The sequence below is a fragment of the Equus caballus genome, chromosome 3, assembly GCF_041296265.1.
Source record: "Equus caballus isolate H_3958 breed thoroughbred chromosome 3, TB-T2T, whole genome shotgun sequence".
In the NCBI taxonomy this organism is placed as follows: Eukaryota; Metazoa; Chordata; class Mammalia; order Perissodactyla; family Equidae; genus Equus; species Equus caballus.
This window is the reverse complement of record NC_091686.1, coordinates 57,042,106-57,062,298: the sequence shown is the minus strand read 5'-3', so window position 1 is coordinate 57,062,298 and position 20,193 is coordinate 57,042,106. Positions and strand designations below refer to the sequence as shown.

At 40.8% G+C, this 20,193-nt stretch overlaps 1 pseudogene; it reads left to right on the top strand.

Annotated features, from left to right (window-relative positions):
- Positions 1-5,954: 5,954 nt before the first annotated feature.
- The window catches only part of LOC138923684 (actin, cytoplasmic 1-like), a 49,159-nt pseudogene continuing 34,920 nt past the window's right edge, over positions 5,955-20,193 (top strand).

The window sequence follows — 20,193 nt, the reverse complement described above, 5'->3', positions numbered from 1 at the left end:
TTGCCTTTCCATTCTTGGAATAGTGGAGCCCCAACACAGACAGCAGTAAATAATGACTGAGCATCTGTTATACATATGACACTATCTTTAGGCTCTGAGGATACAAAGAACTTTAGGCAAAGGTCTCTTTATATGAGGAGATAAACACGCAGGTAGTTACACAGAACATCTATGTGTATGCAGTAAACAACAAGTCAACCCCAGGATTTAGATGATAAAGGAATTAAGGCATAAAAGGAAAGAGTGAGGGCTTTTGGATAAGCAGACCATGGCTTTACTAGTAGAATGAGCTTGGATAGGTTACTTAGCCTCTACTAATAAATTCTCAGTAAGTACTAATAAATAAGCATTAAACAGGAAATTAAACCAGTTAATGTATGTAAAGTACCGGGCATATAATAAAACTCAACAAATGACAGCAGTGGGTGTTGTAGGGGTAGTGGATGTCCTTGCTCACGGCTATGGCAGTTAGGTGGTAAGTTACGGAAGATGTAGATAGTTATTAGCACAGCCTAGAAGATCTGGAGGTTTCACACCTGTCACCTCTGACATGATGACAGCATCCCACACCTGTCATACTCTGTCCCCAGGGTGTATGTGAGGTGTCCTCAGGCGGTGTTGACATGTCAGTATCACACACGTCACACAGGGTTCCCTAGACCTGCGTGTGTGTGTCTCTGGGCTGGGCTGCAGTCTGGTCATCACACACTCTGAAATGCGTATGTTCCCGGGCTGTGTCGCTGTGCGCTATGAGAACGCACTGTGTGTTTCCAGCTGTGTGATGTACAAACTAAAAATAAGAGGCTCCCTTCTCCCTGCTGAAAATAGGGAAAGCCGTTCCTCCACCTCCCTTTTCTCAGAGTACTTACTGCAGAAAACTTCTAAGTGCTTCCTGCCCTCTTTCAAATGTATCCCTTTGAAGACTAGAGAGGCCCTTTGTCAGCGGTCTTTTTTCTTTCTTTCTTTCTTTTTTTTTTCAGTTTTATGACCCAGGAATATCTTTCTCAAGAACGTGGAAGACATCTTTGTGAAACGTAAACATCAAAGGAGGCAGCTCCTCCAACTCCAGTTCCCGTGGGCGGGGAGGCGCCTAACCTCAGTGGACACCTGGCTCCAATTTGCAAAACTCCCTCCTGTCATAAAGACATGAGAAGTTGTTCTTTATGCTCTGGATGAAGCAAACAAGCTAACAGATAATCACCCCAATTATCAGGTGGAGTTAAGAAGGACGGTGTGTGACCAATGGTGCTGTCAAGTCCTCTGGAGGACTAGTTTGTTTACCTTGAAAACACGCGTGTAATGGGTTGTATCTGCTGGGCTGCACAGGGAGGCAAGATGTTTTTCTGTTTTGCAATGTCTTAGCGTGTTGCCTGTGAAGCACATCACACTCTGGTTTAATGCTTATTCAATAATAAAAGTGTTTTCTGTTTCTACAAAAAAAGATCCGGAGGCCTGACATTCACAAAGAAAATTGTGGCTGTTGTTTTTTGTGAAGGAGAATAATAGAGGGAGAGTGTGAGAATGATGTGGGGCTTCACCTGTTGTGCAGTGTGAGCACTAATGGGTTGCCTGGACTATGGGTCCCATATCAGTAAGTAATGGGTAAAAGTTTGGGAGACTTCCATTGCCAGGCGAAGCATTTATCCCATGAGAAAAAGAGAGTCAATATAATTTTGAGCAGGGAAGAGGCATGGGTAAAGAGATTGTTTTCAGGAAAGTAATCCAGAAGTAGAATACAAGATGTATTGAAAGGTACAGACTTGAGAGATCTACAAACCCAGAGAGAAACTGTTGCAATGTTCATATTAAAGGAAGTGCCTCTAAGAGATCTTTCCCTTTAAAAAGCTGAAGACGCCTTAGAAAAATACCTATGATGATAGTCTGACAGCTCATGGAATTCCGCCAGACTTTACTTCCCACCCTCCACTTCAGACCCTTTTCTTCAAGTCTTATGTCCCCTGTTTCCGTCATTTTGCCTCAACTTAGAGTCTCACGCTCTATCTAGCACCTACGTGAAGGAGTCCCAGTCGGGCTGGCCGCCTGGTCTCAGTTTGGGCTTCACCATATGAAGTGACCTATTGAATCGTGCTTGGCCTCCCCTACCAGCCTGAGTCCAGACCTTTGGACTCCTGCTAATCTGAGAGGATGAGTCAGAAAAGGATTGTGACTAATTTGACGTGGAGACAAAGGAGAGAGCAAAGCTACAGCTGACTTCAATGATTCAAGCATAACCGAACCTAAGAAATATGTCCAGCTGGCGGATAGAGGTGGGGCGGTAAGTCTCGAGGGAAGCTGTCACGGCCAGCGTGGAAGATTGAGGAGCATCTCAGGGAGCCTCCTAAGGAAAGGTTCTGGTGAGGAAACATCAGGGTGTCAAGGACAAAGTCCACATTCAGGGTCAGGAGGAAGAAGGACAACCAGCAAGGAGACAGAGGGTGACAGAGCAAGACAGCGTTTGGACAGTGAAAGCCAAGGAAAGAAGGAAGCAACATTTAGAGGCACCTCAAACACCGAGGAGGTCAACAAGAACGAGCACTGATAAAACCCCTCTTTTTCCTAATAAAGTTTAATTTCCTAAAACCTTGCTTCCTGGGTAAGCAGTAGATAATAGAGGTAGTCTTCAAACAAAAGGACTGTTAGTTCCAACACATTTCTAATCCCCAACTGGAAGCTCCATTTGCTGGTTTAGCTCATTTTTAAAAGTTTAAAAATATATATAATATGAAATATATACTATATATAAAATGACTCCAAGTATTTTTTTCCAAATAAGAAGAAATTTAGACTTTAGTATTTTCACTCGACTACTAAAAACACATCTGTCTTGTCTGTTGGCAATTTCAGTTTTTCTAAAACCTTTCTTCAACCCGTCCAGTTTTACGACTTAAGCACGATGCTTAACCTATGGCTTCCCCTTCTCTGCTTGAACTCGCTTCATCCAAAGCGATGTCACAAATAAATTAAGGTCTTTTTTTCTAGAGTACAAACTATACTGAGCCATTTTAAAGATTCTTACATTTCCAATGTTTGTTTCAAAACATCTCTGTATTGCTCTCCTTTTCAGTATTTTAGCCTCCCATTGTTTCATCTAAAGGAATAAATTAATTGTGGTTATTTCCATTTTTTCATTATTTCTATTTATGGAATATTATACTGCTGTCAAGTATGCCATCTGTACTATGATCACTACAATGCTAGAATTTCCCTTTTCTTTAAATGTATTTACATTCCCTTATCTTTAAATGTAAATTTTTTACTGTGATGTTTAAAGCACTTATATTCAAAGTAATTGTTCTGCCACTATGGAATGAACTTTTAGGTCATTTTCAGAATAAAAATCCAGGCAGAGTGTGGACTTTGCCCAACACCCAAAATCCCACTTTCTCTTCAAATGTTCTTATGCCTTCAGACAGACATGAAGCCAGAACAACACTTCAAGTTCTGCACTGTCTCTTACTAAATAATAATAATAACTACCGTTGGTTGGGGACCACTAAGTGCCGGGCAATAGGCTAAGGCTTTATATACACTATTTTATTTAATCTTCACTTCTTCTTAACAGAGTGAGTGACATCATTCTTATCGTACAGAAAAGGCAGCTGAAGCTCAAAGAAGTTAAAATTAGGTTCGATGACATCACTAGTAATTGGTGGAACCTACATTCAACCTAGCTTTGCCTTACCACAGAGTCTATGCTTTCAACTATATACACGCCCCTTCCTACAAATCATCCTAAAATTTGAAAAATAGTTATAAATACCCAATGTAAATAGAATTGAATCTTGCTGTAGTTTTAAAGTACCAAATTAAATCGGTGCATACTAAGATAGCAACAATTATTAATCTGAATTTACCTAAGTGAACACTTTTTCTTTTTTTTAAAGATTTTATTTTTCCTTTTTCTCCCAAAGCCCCCCGGTACATAATTGTGTATTTTCAGTTGTGGGTCTTTCTAGTTGTGGCATGTGGGATGCCACCTCAACATGGCTTGATGAGTGGTGCCATGTCCGCACCCAGGATTCAAACCGGCCAAACCCTGGGCCGCTGAAGCAGAGGGCACAAACTTAACCACTCAGCCACGGGCCGGCCCCTAAGTGAACACTTCTAAATAAGTTGTATTAAAAATTGTACAGTTCAGGGGCCGGCCCTGTGGTGTAGTGGTTAAGTACACACACTCTGCTTTGGTGGCCCAAAGTTCACAGGTTCGGATCCTGGGTATGGACCTAGCACTGCTCCTCAAGCCATGCGCTGGTGGCATACCACATAAAATAAAGGAAGACTGGCACAGATGTTAGCTCAGTGATAATCTGCCTCAAGCAAAAGGAGTAAGATTGGCAGCACATGATAGCTCAGGCCCAATCTTCCTTACCAAAAAAAAAAAAAATGTACAGTTCATCAGACTTTCAAAGATGTAATTTAACTATTTGAACTAGTTTATCAAATTATATATTTAAAATAAAAAATTTGCTCTACCAGTTGAGTAGATATTTTCATTATGTTTATTGTAACTTATCCTCTCTATAATATGAGATTACAGAGCTGCTTAAAGCATATCTGTGTCCTACTTTAATCTGCATGATGTTCTGCTCCATGTTGGCACTCTGTTAATATTTAATATTAAAGGGATTTGAAGCACAGAAACAAGCAGAGAGAACTAGCCAGCATTCAAACTAGAACAACATTCCCAAAAAACATTCAGCGGAAAATTCATGCATGAGAACGATTCACAGAAGAAGGTGGAGTGTGGGAAGGAGGATGGGATAAATTGGTGGCTTCAATTCAAGTGCCCAAGATACAATAGACAGAAAATTCCAAAGCAATATTCTAGACCAAGATGTAGTTTTCAATGAAAATAACCAGGAAATAATTGTGTGATTTTAAAATATCCTTACCCACAAGGGAAATATTTTGCATGTCATCAATTTTAAGATTCATTTCTTTCACATTCTAACATTTCTGAAGTTAGATATGTCTTACACTTGATGGCATATCACAATTGTCAATATTTTTTTTTCTTTCTTGGCAGTACATAAACCAATGGTGCATTTACAATAGATGGTATGGTAGCCAGCATCCAAGATGGCTCCCAATGACTCCCACCTCCGGCATTCACAGTCTTGCGTAGTCCCCTCCCACATTGCACCAGGGGTCAGCTATGTAACCAATAGAACGTCATTGCCAAGATAAGGTTATAAAAGTCACTGCTGTTTTGTCTCAGCCTCTCTCTCTCACATCACTCACTTTGGCCTTTGGGGGAAGTCAGGTGCTATGTCATGAGCAACTCTACAGATAGCTCACGTCATAAGGAACTGAGGCCTTCTGTTAACAGCCAGCAAGGAACTGAAGCCTCTTGCCGACAGCCTCGTGAGAAAGCCATCTTGGAAGCAGATCTTCCAGCCCTAGTCAACACATCAGGCAACGGCGGCCTGAATGAGACCTTGACCACCACCTCCTGAGAGACCCTGAGCCAGAACAATCTTATGTTGCTCCCGGATTCCTGACCCTCAGAAACTCTATGCAATAATAAATGTTTGTTGTTTTAAACTGCTAATTTGGGGAACAATTTGTTCTGCAGCAATAGATTACTAACAGAGATGATCTCTTAGATGAGATGAAATAGAATAAAAGAAGACTTAAGAGATGGATTTATTTAAAGAGACCCTTTAAAGTGCTGTGAGTTCACTCTCCACCATCACAAACGCGAGCTGAGAAGGATGGATAGGTGCCTGCTCCTCATTTCGAATCTATAAGGGGCTTTGACAATGATGGTCAGAGAGGATAATGGGGGATCACTGTAATTGGACCCACAAAGTAAACTGGAGGCTGACTCCCACCTGAAAAAGCCAAGAAACAAGAAAGCACGGTTGGCTCCTATGGCAGGGAAAAGGGTGTGGTGGGCAGGTGGGCTTGGCCTCAAGATCCCGAGTTTGCCAGGCCAAAGGACACGAATGTAGATGTATTCCACAGGTGGGCCATCTGAAAGGAAAGCGGTCTGCAGCTATTTAAACTTTGCAAGAGGACCACCTGGAAGACTAAGTGGGATCGACAGAGTGAGTGTGTGTGGAGTAATCACCAGACAACTACATCCGACAGGGAAGCTGCAGCAGGGAAGTCAGAGCATCAGTGCTACATCAGAAAAGATGCAGGGGAGCTTTCAAAGCACCCAGGAGAGACAGATCCAGCACCAGACAGCTGCCAAACCCAGAAAGCGTAAAGCCATGTTACGGCAAAGTAAATGAAGAACGGGCTGCCCCGCATTCCCTCCCTCCCTCCTCCTGCTCCTACGGAGGGAACATCTTGTAATAGCAGCTGGCTGCAGAGAGAGATGCCCACGCTGCAGCTAGCCCCAGCTGGGAGGGAAGAAGGTTTAATGACTGACCTAAGAGGCTGTTACCAACTTAAAGTGAATCAAAGATTTTGTTACTGAGAGACCAGAAAACCTAGCCTTGTCAAGTTTCCATCTAGGGGCTAGGGAGCTATATCGCCCTGAAAAAATCTAAGAGAGATGGTGGGAGACAAAATAAGTTTGCATTTGGATTGCATCTGTTGAGTTGTGCTAGTTAAACACACCAGTTTTGCAAGTTTGGGAGATGCTGCACACCGCTGCCCTTTGAAAGACACGTAAAGTAGCTGAGACAGACACGTCAGGAGAGCTGCCTGCTTCACCGTCCTTAATCCTGCATATCCCAAACTTACTCAAGCGTGGATCCCTTTCTGTTCGTTTAGCATCCACGTTTTGGAGTCAGATAGTTCTTGCGTAAGTCACTTCGCCAGTTCAGCCTGGGCTTCCCCATCTTTAAAACAGAGATACCTACCTCATCTGTCATTTGAGAAGATGAAGCAGTTCAATAAATGTAAAGTACTTAGCACACAGTAAGTATTCTATAAATTCTGGAAAAGGCAAAAACATCTGCAGAAAGTTGGTTCCTAGATTTTCGTTTTGTCAACTTGATCATTTTTTTCACAGAAAATATCAAAGTCGCATTAAATGATCAAATGCGGTTTCCAAGTCACTGAAAATTATCTATGTCACTCTCAGAATTGCAACTCAGAGCTGTGTTGATAGCTCGGTGTCTGGTGCCCTCCTCATCTTCTCTGGTTTCACGTAGTCGCCCTCTTGGAAGCTCCATTCATATTCCCATGGATCAAAATTATGCCTTTTTCATCTCATCGGAATCTTCCTTCCTTCAGAGCTGCTAGAGAGTAGCTGGTCTTTGAACTGCTTCCGAATAGGAACTTTGTCTTATTTATCTCTGAATCCACAGCACCCACCTAAGTCCCATTACATATCAGGTGCCCAAGGAGTGATTAAGGAAAGAAAAAATGAAAGGAAAGAGGAAAAGATGCCAGAAGAGAAAGAGGGTTAAAATGAGAAGTGAAGAACAGATTGCGCAAAGTTCTCTAGTGCATACAGACAGCTTAACAGAGTTGAACTAATTTACATAAGTAAATCTCTTGTTTCATATTTCTCCCTTGAATATGCTGGAAATGTTATACTCTCCTGTTATTTTAGTGATTACTTTCCCCTCCTCTCAGTTACTATAAGGACTTTGAATACTTTAAATCAGGCCACACTTTCTCAAGTTGAAAGCTACAGTTTTCCAGTATTTTAACTCACTGCCATCTTTTTAAACCACAAATTAGGTATTGTTATTGATGTTTAACATGCTCAGTGGTTTTTTTAGATTTATCTACATATTTACCATTTTCTCTGCTCACCTTTCCTTCTTCTCAGATCCTCCTTCTGAGAGTATTTTGCTGCTTCTTGAAGTCAATCTTAGAATTTTCTCTAATTAGCATCTGTTCTGCAATTGATCTTGAAAGTGAGTTTTACACGGCATAGAATTCTAGGTTAATAATAATTTTATCTCAGCCCTTTAAAAGTTTTATTACAATGTCTTCTGGCTCCTATTGTTGCTATGTAGAAATTAATCGTAAGTAATTATTGTGCAGCTGTTAAGATCTTCACTTGTCTTGAGATTCTGCAGTTTCACTAGAAGATATCTCAGCGTGGATTTATTTTTAAAGATTCTCTTGGGGATTCACTGGGCCTCTAGATTTAGAGGTGCACCCCCTCCATCATTTTTGGATGATCCTCACTATTATTTCTTACAAATATTATCTCTCCCTCAATTTCTGAAGTCTCCTTCTGGGACTCCAATTAGATACGTATCACGCCCTCTTATTCCATCTTACATGTCATGCATCTCTCTTTCATATTTTCCAGCTGTGCACCACTATTCTTCAGGGCACATAACAGTTCGTTATTTCTTTCCTTATCATGTCAAATCTCCTATGTAAACAGTCCTTTGTTCTCACAATTATTATATATTTCATTTTCAGGAGCCCTTCTTGTTCTTTTTTGTAAATCTAATTGGTTATTTTTGGTAGACTCTTCTCCTTTGTAGTACTTTTGATGGTATTCTGTTTCTCCTTTAAAAATATTAAATATTCATACCACATTTGGCGTCTGATAAATTCCAATCTCCACAGTCTTTGTTGGTCTGGTTCTGTAGTTTGATATTTTCACTGGTTCTTACTCATGGTTCTGCACGTATTTTATAATTTTATTGTCTACTCATGTGCACAGGAATTTTATCTGTGGGATTTCACTGATGCTTGAGTTGATAATGAATTCTTCCAGAGAAATTTGCCTTTGATTTCGCTTGGGGCCTAGGAACACCCAAAGCCTGAGAGCACCTTAGTTTTCACTTAAAGGTTTTTTTAAGCCACAATAATACGGATTTTGGTAAAAAAAAAAAAAATCTATGTGTGGGCAGGCCTCCTGGAGACTTCTCAAGAGACACATATTTTCCTGCTGTACACAGAGCCAAGACAGAGACAGGCAAGAAAGCCTACATCATCCCCCAGGAGGCAGGGATTTTTCTGGCCCACCCACTGAGGATGTGGAAGATGTAGCAGCTTTGTGGCCCAACCTTCAACCTTGTACAAATCCCAAGATTGGTCTCCCATACCCCTTTCATCACTCATAAAAGTGAGCCTGATTGTCTCTTGCCCATCTGATTCATGCCTTCATGTCATTTCTCCAATAATTTTGCTTATTTTCCTAATAGCTCATCTAAGCATTAATTTTTAAAATTTTATCCCGGACTTGTAGATGTTCTTTACAAGAAAGGTTACTCCAGACATCCAGTGCACCATGTTATCAGAAATAGAAGTCCTTGAATCTCTAAATAGTGATATTCCTGGCACTTCTGCAGAATATGAGGCAGTGTTGAAGGAACTGTTCTCACCGAACTAAAATACCATCAGCCACGCACCCTCCTTTTCTAGCTTTGCATGCAGATGGCCTTTCTTCTGAACACAGTGGAATACGGTGTTGAGGAGATGGTAGGTAGATAGATAGATAGGTAGGTAGATAGATAGGTAGGTAGATAGATAGATAGACAGACAGATAGATATATAGATAGATAAATAGACAGATAGATAGAACTTTCCTCATTTCTTCACCAACAGTTATGACTTGTTTCTTGGTTATGAAAAAAGAGAGAAAGTGCTATGTTTTTTCAAAAATAGAAATAGCATATTTATCAGAGTCCTTCCACAATGTAAGGCTAAAGAATTACTTCTTAATAATGTTTCATAATTTCTTTTTTTAACACAAATTCTCCTCACATAAATTTTCTTCAGGCAGGTATCTTAATAGTATATTAATAAGTCATGTTAATAGTAACCAGAACGCAGCCCATTACTAGTACTCATGTACTAAGTGATAAGAAAATGGCTGTGCATCATGGCTATCTCCAAATAGACTGTGGCTTCTTTTCATTTGTCAAGATGCAGATTCCACCATCCCAGTGGATTTATTCTGTGCATTAAACAGCATTTATCAAGGGTTTTGTGGTTTTGGTTTTTTATTTTTGTTTTTAGCTCTGGAGGACTTCTGAGGGGGGAATCACTATATATGAATAATAATATTACCATTCAACAAAGATAAAGGGAAACTGCTTTCCTCCGTTTTGTATATTACCAGTATTATTTTCCTTTTGGAAGATTATCTGGGCCTGCCACTTGCTTCCTCAGCACAATTGAACACATAATTACTATGTAAATTTGGATTTCCACATGCTTCCAGAGGAACATAGGCCATTTGGTATTGGATATTTCGAAGCATTAATCATTTGGAATATGGTACATTTGACTTAATCTGTACAATGCAGATAATTCTTATCTGTCTTCAGGGTTTAGCATTAGGATTAATTGCTTAATTTTGGATAAGCAATTTGAACATGAAAAGCCTTATATAAATGAAGGTAAGTTCAAATATTATTAAAACAGAAATTATTGAGCCATTCCGCAAAGAAGCACAGAGATATCTTTTCTGTTTATTATTCTGTTATTGTTATTGTTATCAGATCATTACCTAATAATTTCTAGATTAAAAAATATAAGACAACAAGTAGACCCTTTTCCTAAAGACCTAATACTCAGTGTTTTCCTTCCTTCACAAAAGTAGCATTGAGCATATCGTTACCACTGATGTCTATGAGTCTGCGATTCCGTAACACAGCGACGTTAACCTGGTCCATAAAATAGTATGATGTAGTTTAGACCAATGGCACCTTTTATTTTTCTTTGGTTGGGAGAGTATTGAAAAGAAATGCTAAGTCTCTTTTAAGAACTTCTTGCTTAAAAGAAAAGTCAGATATATAGAGATATAGATTTACCTTTAAAATCAATTCCCAAAATCAATGTAGAAAGAATGCATTGCTATTTAATTAAAGAATTACAGATGCCCTACACGTACCCATGCAGATTCCTAGTCATATAAAAAAAATACTCCAGAAATAATTATTGGTTGAAAAATCCAACATTCTGTAAGAAGAGAGGGAAGAATAGAACAAACATGAAATTGATCTCTGTTGTTAAATGTTTCAATGACTCTTCATTTTCTACAGCCTCAAATATAAATACATCAGCAGAGTACTAAAGTCTTCATCATTTTTCTGCTGCCTATTCTCAAACTTCAATCATTCTTTCATTCAACCAACAGTTTTTAAACAATGATTTAGTGAGCAGCTACTATGTGCTAGCCCTTTTGTTGAGTGCTGGGAATACGAAAGGAGGGAGAGGGAGAGAGAGAATTCCTGACAGCACAGAGATTAAATTCCAGCAGGAGATACAGATAGTTAACAAAACAAATGGTTAATTACGCATACCGCATAATCGTGTCAGAGACTACAAAGGTGATTACAGGATGCAATAAAGGCATGAAACAGAGAACCTAAGCTGAGAGGTAGAAAAATTGTCCCTATGGAAGTGCCATTTAAGCTCAGACCCAGAGAACAAGAAATTTTCCAGGTAAAGTTGCAGGAGCATGAAGAGGGACGGGTGACAGTCTGCATGAAGGCTCCAAGGGGAAAGAAAGAAGGTGGCTGGAGATAAGGCTACAGGAGAGGCGAGAGCCCGGATTAGAGAAGCCTTGTATACCATTTTAGCACCTTATCCTAAGAGCAATGGGAAAGCACTGAGGTATTTGAAGCAGTGGTATGAAATATTCACACATATGCTTTTTAAAAATTATTCTGGCTGCCGTATGAAGAAAAAGCTGACAGGGACAGGAATGAAAGCCAGACTATTATTGTTGCAATAGTTTAGGCTAGAAAAGACGGTAGAAAAAAAAGAAAGGAGGAAGAGAAGAAGGGAGTGAGGGAGCAAAGAAGAAAGGAAAGAGAGAGAAAAGAAAAGAGAAGAAAAGAGAAAAGTAAACAAAGCTCTTAGGAGATGGCCTGGTGGCGTAGTGGTTAGGTTCGTGCACTCTGCTTCGGTGGCCCGGGGTTCACAGGTTCAGGTCCCCGGTACAGACCTAGCACTGCTCGTCAAGCCATGCTGTGGAGGCATCCCACATGAAATGGAGGGGGATTGGCACAGATGTTAGCTCAGTGACAATCTTCCTCAAGCAAAAAGGGGGTGATTGGTGGCAGATGTTAGCTCAGGGCCAATCTTTCTCACACACAAAAAAAGAAAGCTCAAACAGTTTCAACAGTCAAATGACAATCAAGAAAAACTGTTTTCTATAACATTAGGCAAAGAGCTAATTCCCACAATATATACAGAGCTTCTACAAATCAGTAAAAGACTATCAACTCAATTTTTTAAATGAGCAAATGATGAACAGTTTATAGAAGAGGGAAATAGAAATGTTATAAACATATGAAAATATGTTCTTAATTAAAGAACTAAAAATTAAAATAATACTTGAGACTCTTTCACCTATAATATTGGCAACATTGAGGGCCCAGTTCAATGCTAGTTTGGGAGTTTAGGTGTCACTTGACAAAATAATTAAATAGGATTTCTACTCAAAATTTTATATTCTGTTCAACAAAATTCACATTCTACTCTCACATAAAAGACATCTAAAAACCCTGCCGTAAAGAAATTTTATTTAATTTGGCTTAACCCAAGGTTGCAGTTGGGGTCTTCAGAAAGCAAACTCTAAGTTGGAGATTTGTATACAGGAAGCTTATTGGAGATTGACAGCTAGAGTTGACAATAAGAGGTGCTGCTACAGAACAGCACTCACTATTGCACGAGGATGACAGGATCCCAGAACAGCAAAAGCCAAGTGGTGGCCCTTAACCCTTAGATTCAGAAAGGCATAATTACCATAATAGGCAGCAAGGACAGAATGGCCTGAGTCAGAGGGATCGATGGAGACAGCAAATAAAACATAGAGTTCCTAGGGGAACTATAAATGGACAGCTAACAGGGATAATTCTTAATTTATATAACCAAAGGAGATCATGAATGGATGAGCAGAAGGCCGAAGTCAGCCCTCCCAAAATTGTGACTTCTTGCCCAATTTCCAGACCTGAGCCAATTCTTAGACCCAGAACTCACTCACTAAAGAAGAATCTGGGTCTACATTAGGAAGGATTGTAAAATACAATGGAAAGTGTACAGAGTGGTAATTCCCCAATCCTTCCCCCAAGGGACTATAGCAATCATCCAGTTAATGATACAGTGGAAAAAGAGAATACCCAGATCTTTGGGGGCTGTTGTACACAGGGTCTGAGTTGACACTGATACCTGGTGATGCAAAGTGTCATCATGGAGATGAGGTAGTAAATGGAGTCTTGGCCAAGTCTGTCTCATAGTTTGCATTCACATGAGAAAGACAACAATATCAATTCATAGTCTTGATCCAGGGCTATAATCCTCCCGCTCCCTGTTATAATGAAGGCAACTGGACCATCCGGACATTCTATAGAGCATCACATTAATTCACTATACTGATGATATCATATAAATCAGACCTGATTAGCAAGAAGTGACAAGTGGGTACCATGCTAAGACTTATGTGTTCCAGAGGGTGGGAGAAAGGGCCTAGCTCATCAGTAAAATCTTTAAGCGTCCAGTGGTCTGAGTCATGCTCAACTATCTTCTTATCCTCCTTGCACATCTTACTACTAAGAAATAAGCACAACACTTGGTAGGCCAATTTGAGATTTTAATGCAGTATATTCTGCATTTAGAATATAGCACCAACTCATTTATTGGGTGATGAGGAAGACTGCTAGACCTGATTTGGTCCTGGAGCAAAAATAATTAATAAATACATAAATAAATAAAGTCTTTACAGAAGGTCCAGGCTGTACTATAAGCTGCCATATAACTTAGCAAATCCACTGCAGTAGAGGTATCTTTGGTAGAGAAAGATACCAAGTAGAATTTATGGCAAGCCTCAAAAGGGGAACCACAGCACAGACCCTTAGGCTTCTCGAGTAAGGGCATGCCGTCTGTAGCAGAGAATTAGGCACCATTTAAAAATAGATTCTGGCATATTCCTGGGCTCTGGTGGACTCTAAGCATCTGGTCATGGGATATGCAGCTGTAACTGCAGATGAAGAGCTGGATACTGTCAGACCCATCCCACTGTGTCATAAGTTTAGGCTGACTGAGGTAGATATGGAGCCCCCTCAAAGAAAGACTTGCCAGCCAACAGTAGGAAGTACAGACAATTTCTGGTTATCTGCTCCTACAGGGTCTGCCTTAGCTGCAGAGAGACCCTTAACTCAATGTCACACCATTCCCATGTCCCACATCTGGTGACTGAGTGAGACAAGGGTGTAAAGGCCTGGCTATTGCAGCCATTGCAAGACACTCCAATGGACACCATTTGCTGCAGAGCTCCCAGCCAGCTTAGCTGAGGCCCTGGTGGAACTGCATGGAAGTTCAGCTTCCTCCTCTGCCCAGTTTTGCTTCCTTCCCCTTCCTTTCACAAATGTCAATTCTTTACAAACATCTTGCACTCCAAACTTTTTCCTAGGGTCTTCTTCCAGAGAACCAACCCTGAAAATACCTACAAAATTAAAGGAGTGTGTCTAGCAGGTTCAGAGGACACGAGAAAGCTGCGCAAACATGTGGCCCAGATTCCTATGTCATTTGCCACTGTTACACCAACGCCTTTCCCTCAGCTCACACTGGGACATAACTGGGTTGGGGGTGGGAGGTTCCCCATGAGCAGCTGATGAAGAATGAAAGCTAAACTTGGTTCAGAGATGGGCAGCTCTGTCAGTGCAAGTTAATAATGGACAGCTGCTGGTTTACAGTGCCGCTCAGGTTGACTCTGAAAGAGAGCAGTGAAAGGAAGTTCTACCAGTGGGGAGAGCTTTGGGCAGAGTACCTGGCCATCCATCTTGCACAGAGAGAAAAGTGACCAAGGTAAGAATATACACAGTCTCTGTGAGGCAAATTGCTTAGCTGGTGGATCAGAGGCCTAGAAGTAACAAGATTGGTAGAACATGGACAAGAGTGTCAGGGGGAGAGGCATGTAGAAGGACTTATGGGAATTGCCACAAAGATCTTTGTACCACATTTTAATGTCCACCAGAGAGCATCTACTGTAGAAGAAGTGGTAAACAATGAACAGGATGACTTTGCCACAAGGATGGCAATCAGCTCCTATAGTTGGCCACCTCAGTACTTACACAATGGATGTGTGAACAGACAGTCTACAGTAGCAAGGACTGAGGCTATTCATTCATGACCCCAACAGCACTGGCTCCCTCTAACCAAGGCTGAGCTAGCTACTATTACTGTGGACTGTCCAATAAGTCAGCAACAGAGACAATGCTAAGACTCCAATACAGAACCATCGCTCATAGACACCGCCCAGCCTACTGACGTGAAATTGATTACATCAAGTCCCTTCCTCCCCAGAAAGGGCAATGATTTATTCTGACTAGGATTGACAAGTATTCCAGTTATGAGTTGATATCCCTCCTAACATTGCCTTAGGTCAAGGGACCCATTTGACAGCAAAGGAAGTATGGTGGTGAGCCCATAATAACAAAATTCACTGGTCTAATACATACTCCACCACCCAAAGCTGCTGCTGATAGTCTTCTTAAAGATACAGCTCAGTACCAGTTTGGAGACGACACCCTGTGAGGACAGAGCGCTATCCTTGAGGATGTGGTATATTCATTAAACCAACAGCCTTTATTTGATGCTGTGTCTCCAAAAGGTAGAATATACGAGAACAAAGGAGTAGAAGTAGGAGTTGTCCTGCTCACGATCACTCCAGGAACCCTCTTGAGGAACTTGTGCTTCCTATCCCTGAATCTGTAGGCACATGTGGGTCTAGAAATCTTCACTCTCAGTGGGTACTCAGTCTCCCAGGTGATACGGTAAGAGCTCACTGAACTTAAAGCTATGGCTGCTGCCTAGTTACCTGGTGTTCCTTGTGCCAGTAGACCAGCAAAGAGAAATGTTAACATACTGGAAGGGATAATTAACCCTGATCATCGTGAGGATAAAGGACTATTGCTACCAAGTGGGGGCAGGTAGAGTTAAGGCTGATATTCAGATGACCTGCAGGACATCTTTTAGTATTACTATGCTGAGTTTTAATTCTAAATGGGTAAATTCAAGAACTTTGGTCTGATAAAGACATGGTAATCAGGAGCTTGGACTTTCCATGACTGAATGTCTTGATCACTCCAGCAGGCAGGCCATCTAGAACTGGAGAAGTGCCAGCCTAGAGGGAGGAAAAATAGAATGGAAGGTAAAAGCAGAAGTTAATGCGTATCAGTTATGATCTCAAGATCAACTGCTCCAACAGGGGCCACAGTTTGTCCTACTAACCCTCCTCTTGTATGTTTTTCCAGAAATTGACCAGCCAGAATCCTGGAGAAGTTACACTTGGACAGAGTGAGCTTAATGTGAGAGGCAATTGGATTCATCGGCGCAAAGGAAGCACTGTATCAGACACTATTGATGCCCCACCCAGCTCCCTTTTCTCCATTGGTGCCCCCATCCCTCAGCTGCTGTAATTTCTGTTACTGACTCACATCTACAGCTTCCTCTCAAGAACGTCCTTGGGCAACAGGAGCTTCCTCCCCCGCAGAATGTTAGGCACTCCAGAAACCCCAGCTGGGGCCAACCCATAGCTAATAACTGCCTTATACAGGGATACAAAAGGCTGGACTCCTTTCCTCAAGGTAGGACCAACCTTTTGGTGCAAATATTACTCCAGAACTCCCCATAGGATTAGGTTGAAGCTAGACTTCAGCTGACAGCACGTTCTTGCCTAGCTTTTTTCCCTTCTCCTGTCCTGATTCCTTCACCCCCTTTCTCCTGAGAGCAGTCCAACAATAAGTCACTTGCATAAAAAAAACCCATGTTAGGGCCGATCTGGTGGCATAGCAGTTAAGTTCCCACACTCTATTTCAGCAGCCCAGGGTTCACCAGTTTGGATCCCAGGTGCAGACCTGCTCACCACTTGTCAAGCCATGCTTTGGCAGGCATCCAATATATAAAATAGAAGAAGATGGGCACAGATGTTAGCTCAGGGCTAATCTTCCTCAAAAAAAAAAAAAAATTGTTAATTTCTGCTTCTAGGGAACCCAAACCAGGTAACTATGCCTCAGTTTCCTTGCCCATACCTACTATTATTATCCTTTTGTTACAGAGAAGGGAATTGGGGATTAATCATAAAATACTTAGAACATGCCTGGTGCATTAAATGCTCAACAAGCATTAGCTATTACTAATATTGTCCTCCACAAACTATATGAGAAAACAACCTAGACTTGAAAAATTCAGAGTAGTCCACTGACATATCAGAATCATACTCTCCTCTTAGGCTCAAAGAAAGAAACTATCTATCTCATTGTTTCTTCATAGAGAAGGACAGAAAATGCTCAAGTCCCCAGATCCTTTCCACTGTGCAGTATAAACCTGTCTCCAGATCCTAGCAGATATTTGCATCCCATTTACCCAAGCTTTATTCCCATGTAAGTGACCCCAACTAGTCAAGGGCTAAGATTCCTCCTGATTTACAAACTTTCAATAAACTCATTTCATCTTAAATAGTTTTGGTTTAGGTATAGTGAACTGGAAATTAGATAAACAGAGAGTGAGACCAATAATAAGCCAAACAACATTCTAAAATGTTTTCCACCTAATCCTAAGAAATAAATCTCAATACTTAAAAAGCATTACCTTTGAAACTATACCAAAATAAAGTTTATCCTTCCCTCAAGAGGCAAGGGTTTAAACCCATTTATTGAACACTTACAACATACCAGATTTACCATTTACCTCTCCCTGTATAATAAACTACTCCAAATCAGTAGCTGAAAATAACACCCATTTTATTTGTTTATGATGCTGTGGATCAGCAGTTTGTGCTGGGTTCAGCTGGGTGGTTCTTCTGCTGGTCTCATGTGGAATTACTCTGTGCCTGCAGGAAGATACAAGCTTGACTGGTGTCGTAGTCCATTTGGGCTGCTATACTAAAACACCATAGGCTGAGTGACTTGAACAACATGTATTTCTCACTGTTCTAGGGGCTGGAAGTCCAAGATCCAGATGCCAGCAGATATGGTGTCTGGTGAGAGCCCACTTCCTGGTTCATAGATGGGCTGTCTGCTCACTGTGTTCTCACATGGCAGAAGGGACAAGGCATCTCTCTGGGGCCTCTTTTGTATGGGCACCAATCCCATTCACGAGGGTTCCACCCTCATGACCTAATCACCTCTCAAAGGCCCCACCTCCAAATACAATCACACTGGGCATTAGGATTTAACATATTTTGGGGAGACACAAACATTCAGTCTACAGCAACTGGACTAGGTAGACCAATATGGCCTCCCTCCCATGCCTAATGATTGGTGTTGTCTCTCGATTGAGCCTCTCTCTCTGTTCTTTCATTCTCCAGAAACCTTCTTCATGAAGTTAAGGAGTTTCAAAAGAATAAGAACAAAAGCTCAAGGCCTCTTGATGCCTAAGCATAAGAGCACCAAAACATCACTTAAACCACATTGGATTAGTCAAAGCAAGTTCAAAAGCCAGCCCAGACTCAAGTAGGAGTTGGTTGGGGGAGAATAGACTTCAACTCTTAATGGAAGGAATGGCAAATCATGTTACAAAGGGCCATGAATACAGGGATGGGAGGAACTGGTTTGGCTACCTTTGCAAACCATGATCCACCCTTGGCTCTATACACCTGTTTTACATATATTCACTATGTTATTTATCCTCATAATAATGGGGTAGGGTAAAGATTTCAATCCTACTACACAAAGGCAGAAATTCTGGATCAGGATGGGGGTCTTATTTTTGTTTCTAGATTATTTTATTATAATCTCCTCTAGCCTACCCATATATTTCAATCAAATTTAACAATTTTTATATTAATTACTTTAAAAGTAGAAAGTAGACTAACAAATAGAGCTTTGTGAACAAAGAAAGATGTAGCACTAATTACACATCATCTCATTTTCCCATCTGTGGTCCAGAGTCAAAATATTCTCACAGTCTGGGCCTTCTTTTATCGGGATGAACGGCTGATGGAATTGAGGTATTAATAACCACTAGACCATGACTGGGCTGAGCTGGGCTGAGCCCAGTGCCAAGGCTCCAATTCAAGGGAGCATTGAAGGAGCAAGATTGATCCTTAGTGTCACCTAAATTAGTGTTTTTCAAACTGAAGTTCATGACACGTTAATGAGCAGTGAAACCAATGTAAGGAGCTACCACTAGCATTTCTTAAATGAAATGCGACAAATTACAATAGAATAGAAACTATCTGTAATGCCACCACAGCACTCAGAGGCTATGACTAGTGCTCAAATATTTAAAAATGTACTCCCAACAGCTCCTGTCAACAAGAAAAGGCTATCTCTTCACTAGCCCCTTTTGCTCCATCTGTTACATTAGCTACAGAGACTTCCTGCTCATTTGGTCCTGATGATTACTGGCTTAGTTGGTTAACAGTATTTATTTGGCTATAATCTTACTTACTAAGCTGAGCCAAATTCAACTAATATCAGAAACAAAGCCTTTTTAAAGCCAAGGCAACATTATCTAAGAGTCTTTGGGCATGGAATCTTTGGAAGGTTCAACAAGGCCATTGGGGAATCCCATAACCCCCAGGAATGGAGCTGCCTTGTTATCGCTGCCATACTCAGTCATCGGCAAATGCAGCAAAGGCTTTCAAGCACAGCAGCTGGGCCCTTTTGTCAACCACGCCCCCTGTGGTTGAAAGTATGCAATGCACATTCTTATGGCCACTCCAGGACACTACAGCGTAGTATTTTCTTTTCCTATTAAAACAGAATTATTTTAATTTTTAAATTTGAATTCACTTTTTATATTTACACCAATAAAGTCAACTCTTTTTGATGGACACTTCTAGCTTTGACAAATGCATACAGTCATATAGCCACAACCACTATTTATCAGTTCCCTCACCCTAAAAATTCCTCCACGGTACAACTTTAAAGTCACCCTCTCACGTTATCCCCAGCCCCTGGCAAGCACTGGTCTATTTTCTGTCCCTATAATTTTTCCCTTTCTAGAATACAATTGGGATCGTATATTATGTAGCCTGTTGAATCTTAATGCATTTGAGATTAATTCATATTCCTACATGCATGAATATTCATCCTTTTTCTTTTATTTCTGAGTAGTATTCCACTGTATAGATGGACCACACTTTTTTATCCATTCATCAGTTAAGGACATTTGGGTTGTTTCCAGTTTCGGGCAATTATGGATAAAGCTGCGATAAATATTTGCGTATATGTTTTTGCATAAACTGAAGTTTTTCGTTCTTTTGGGTAAACACCTAGAAGTAAAATTACTGGATCACATGGTAAGTGTGTGTTTAATGTTCAAGGAACTGTCAAATGGCTTTCCAAGTGGCTACCCCATTTCCCC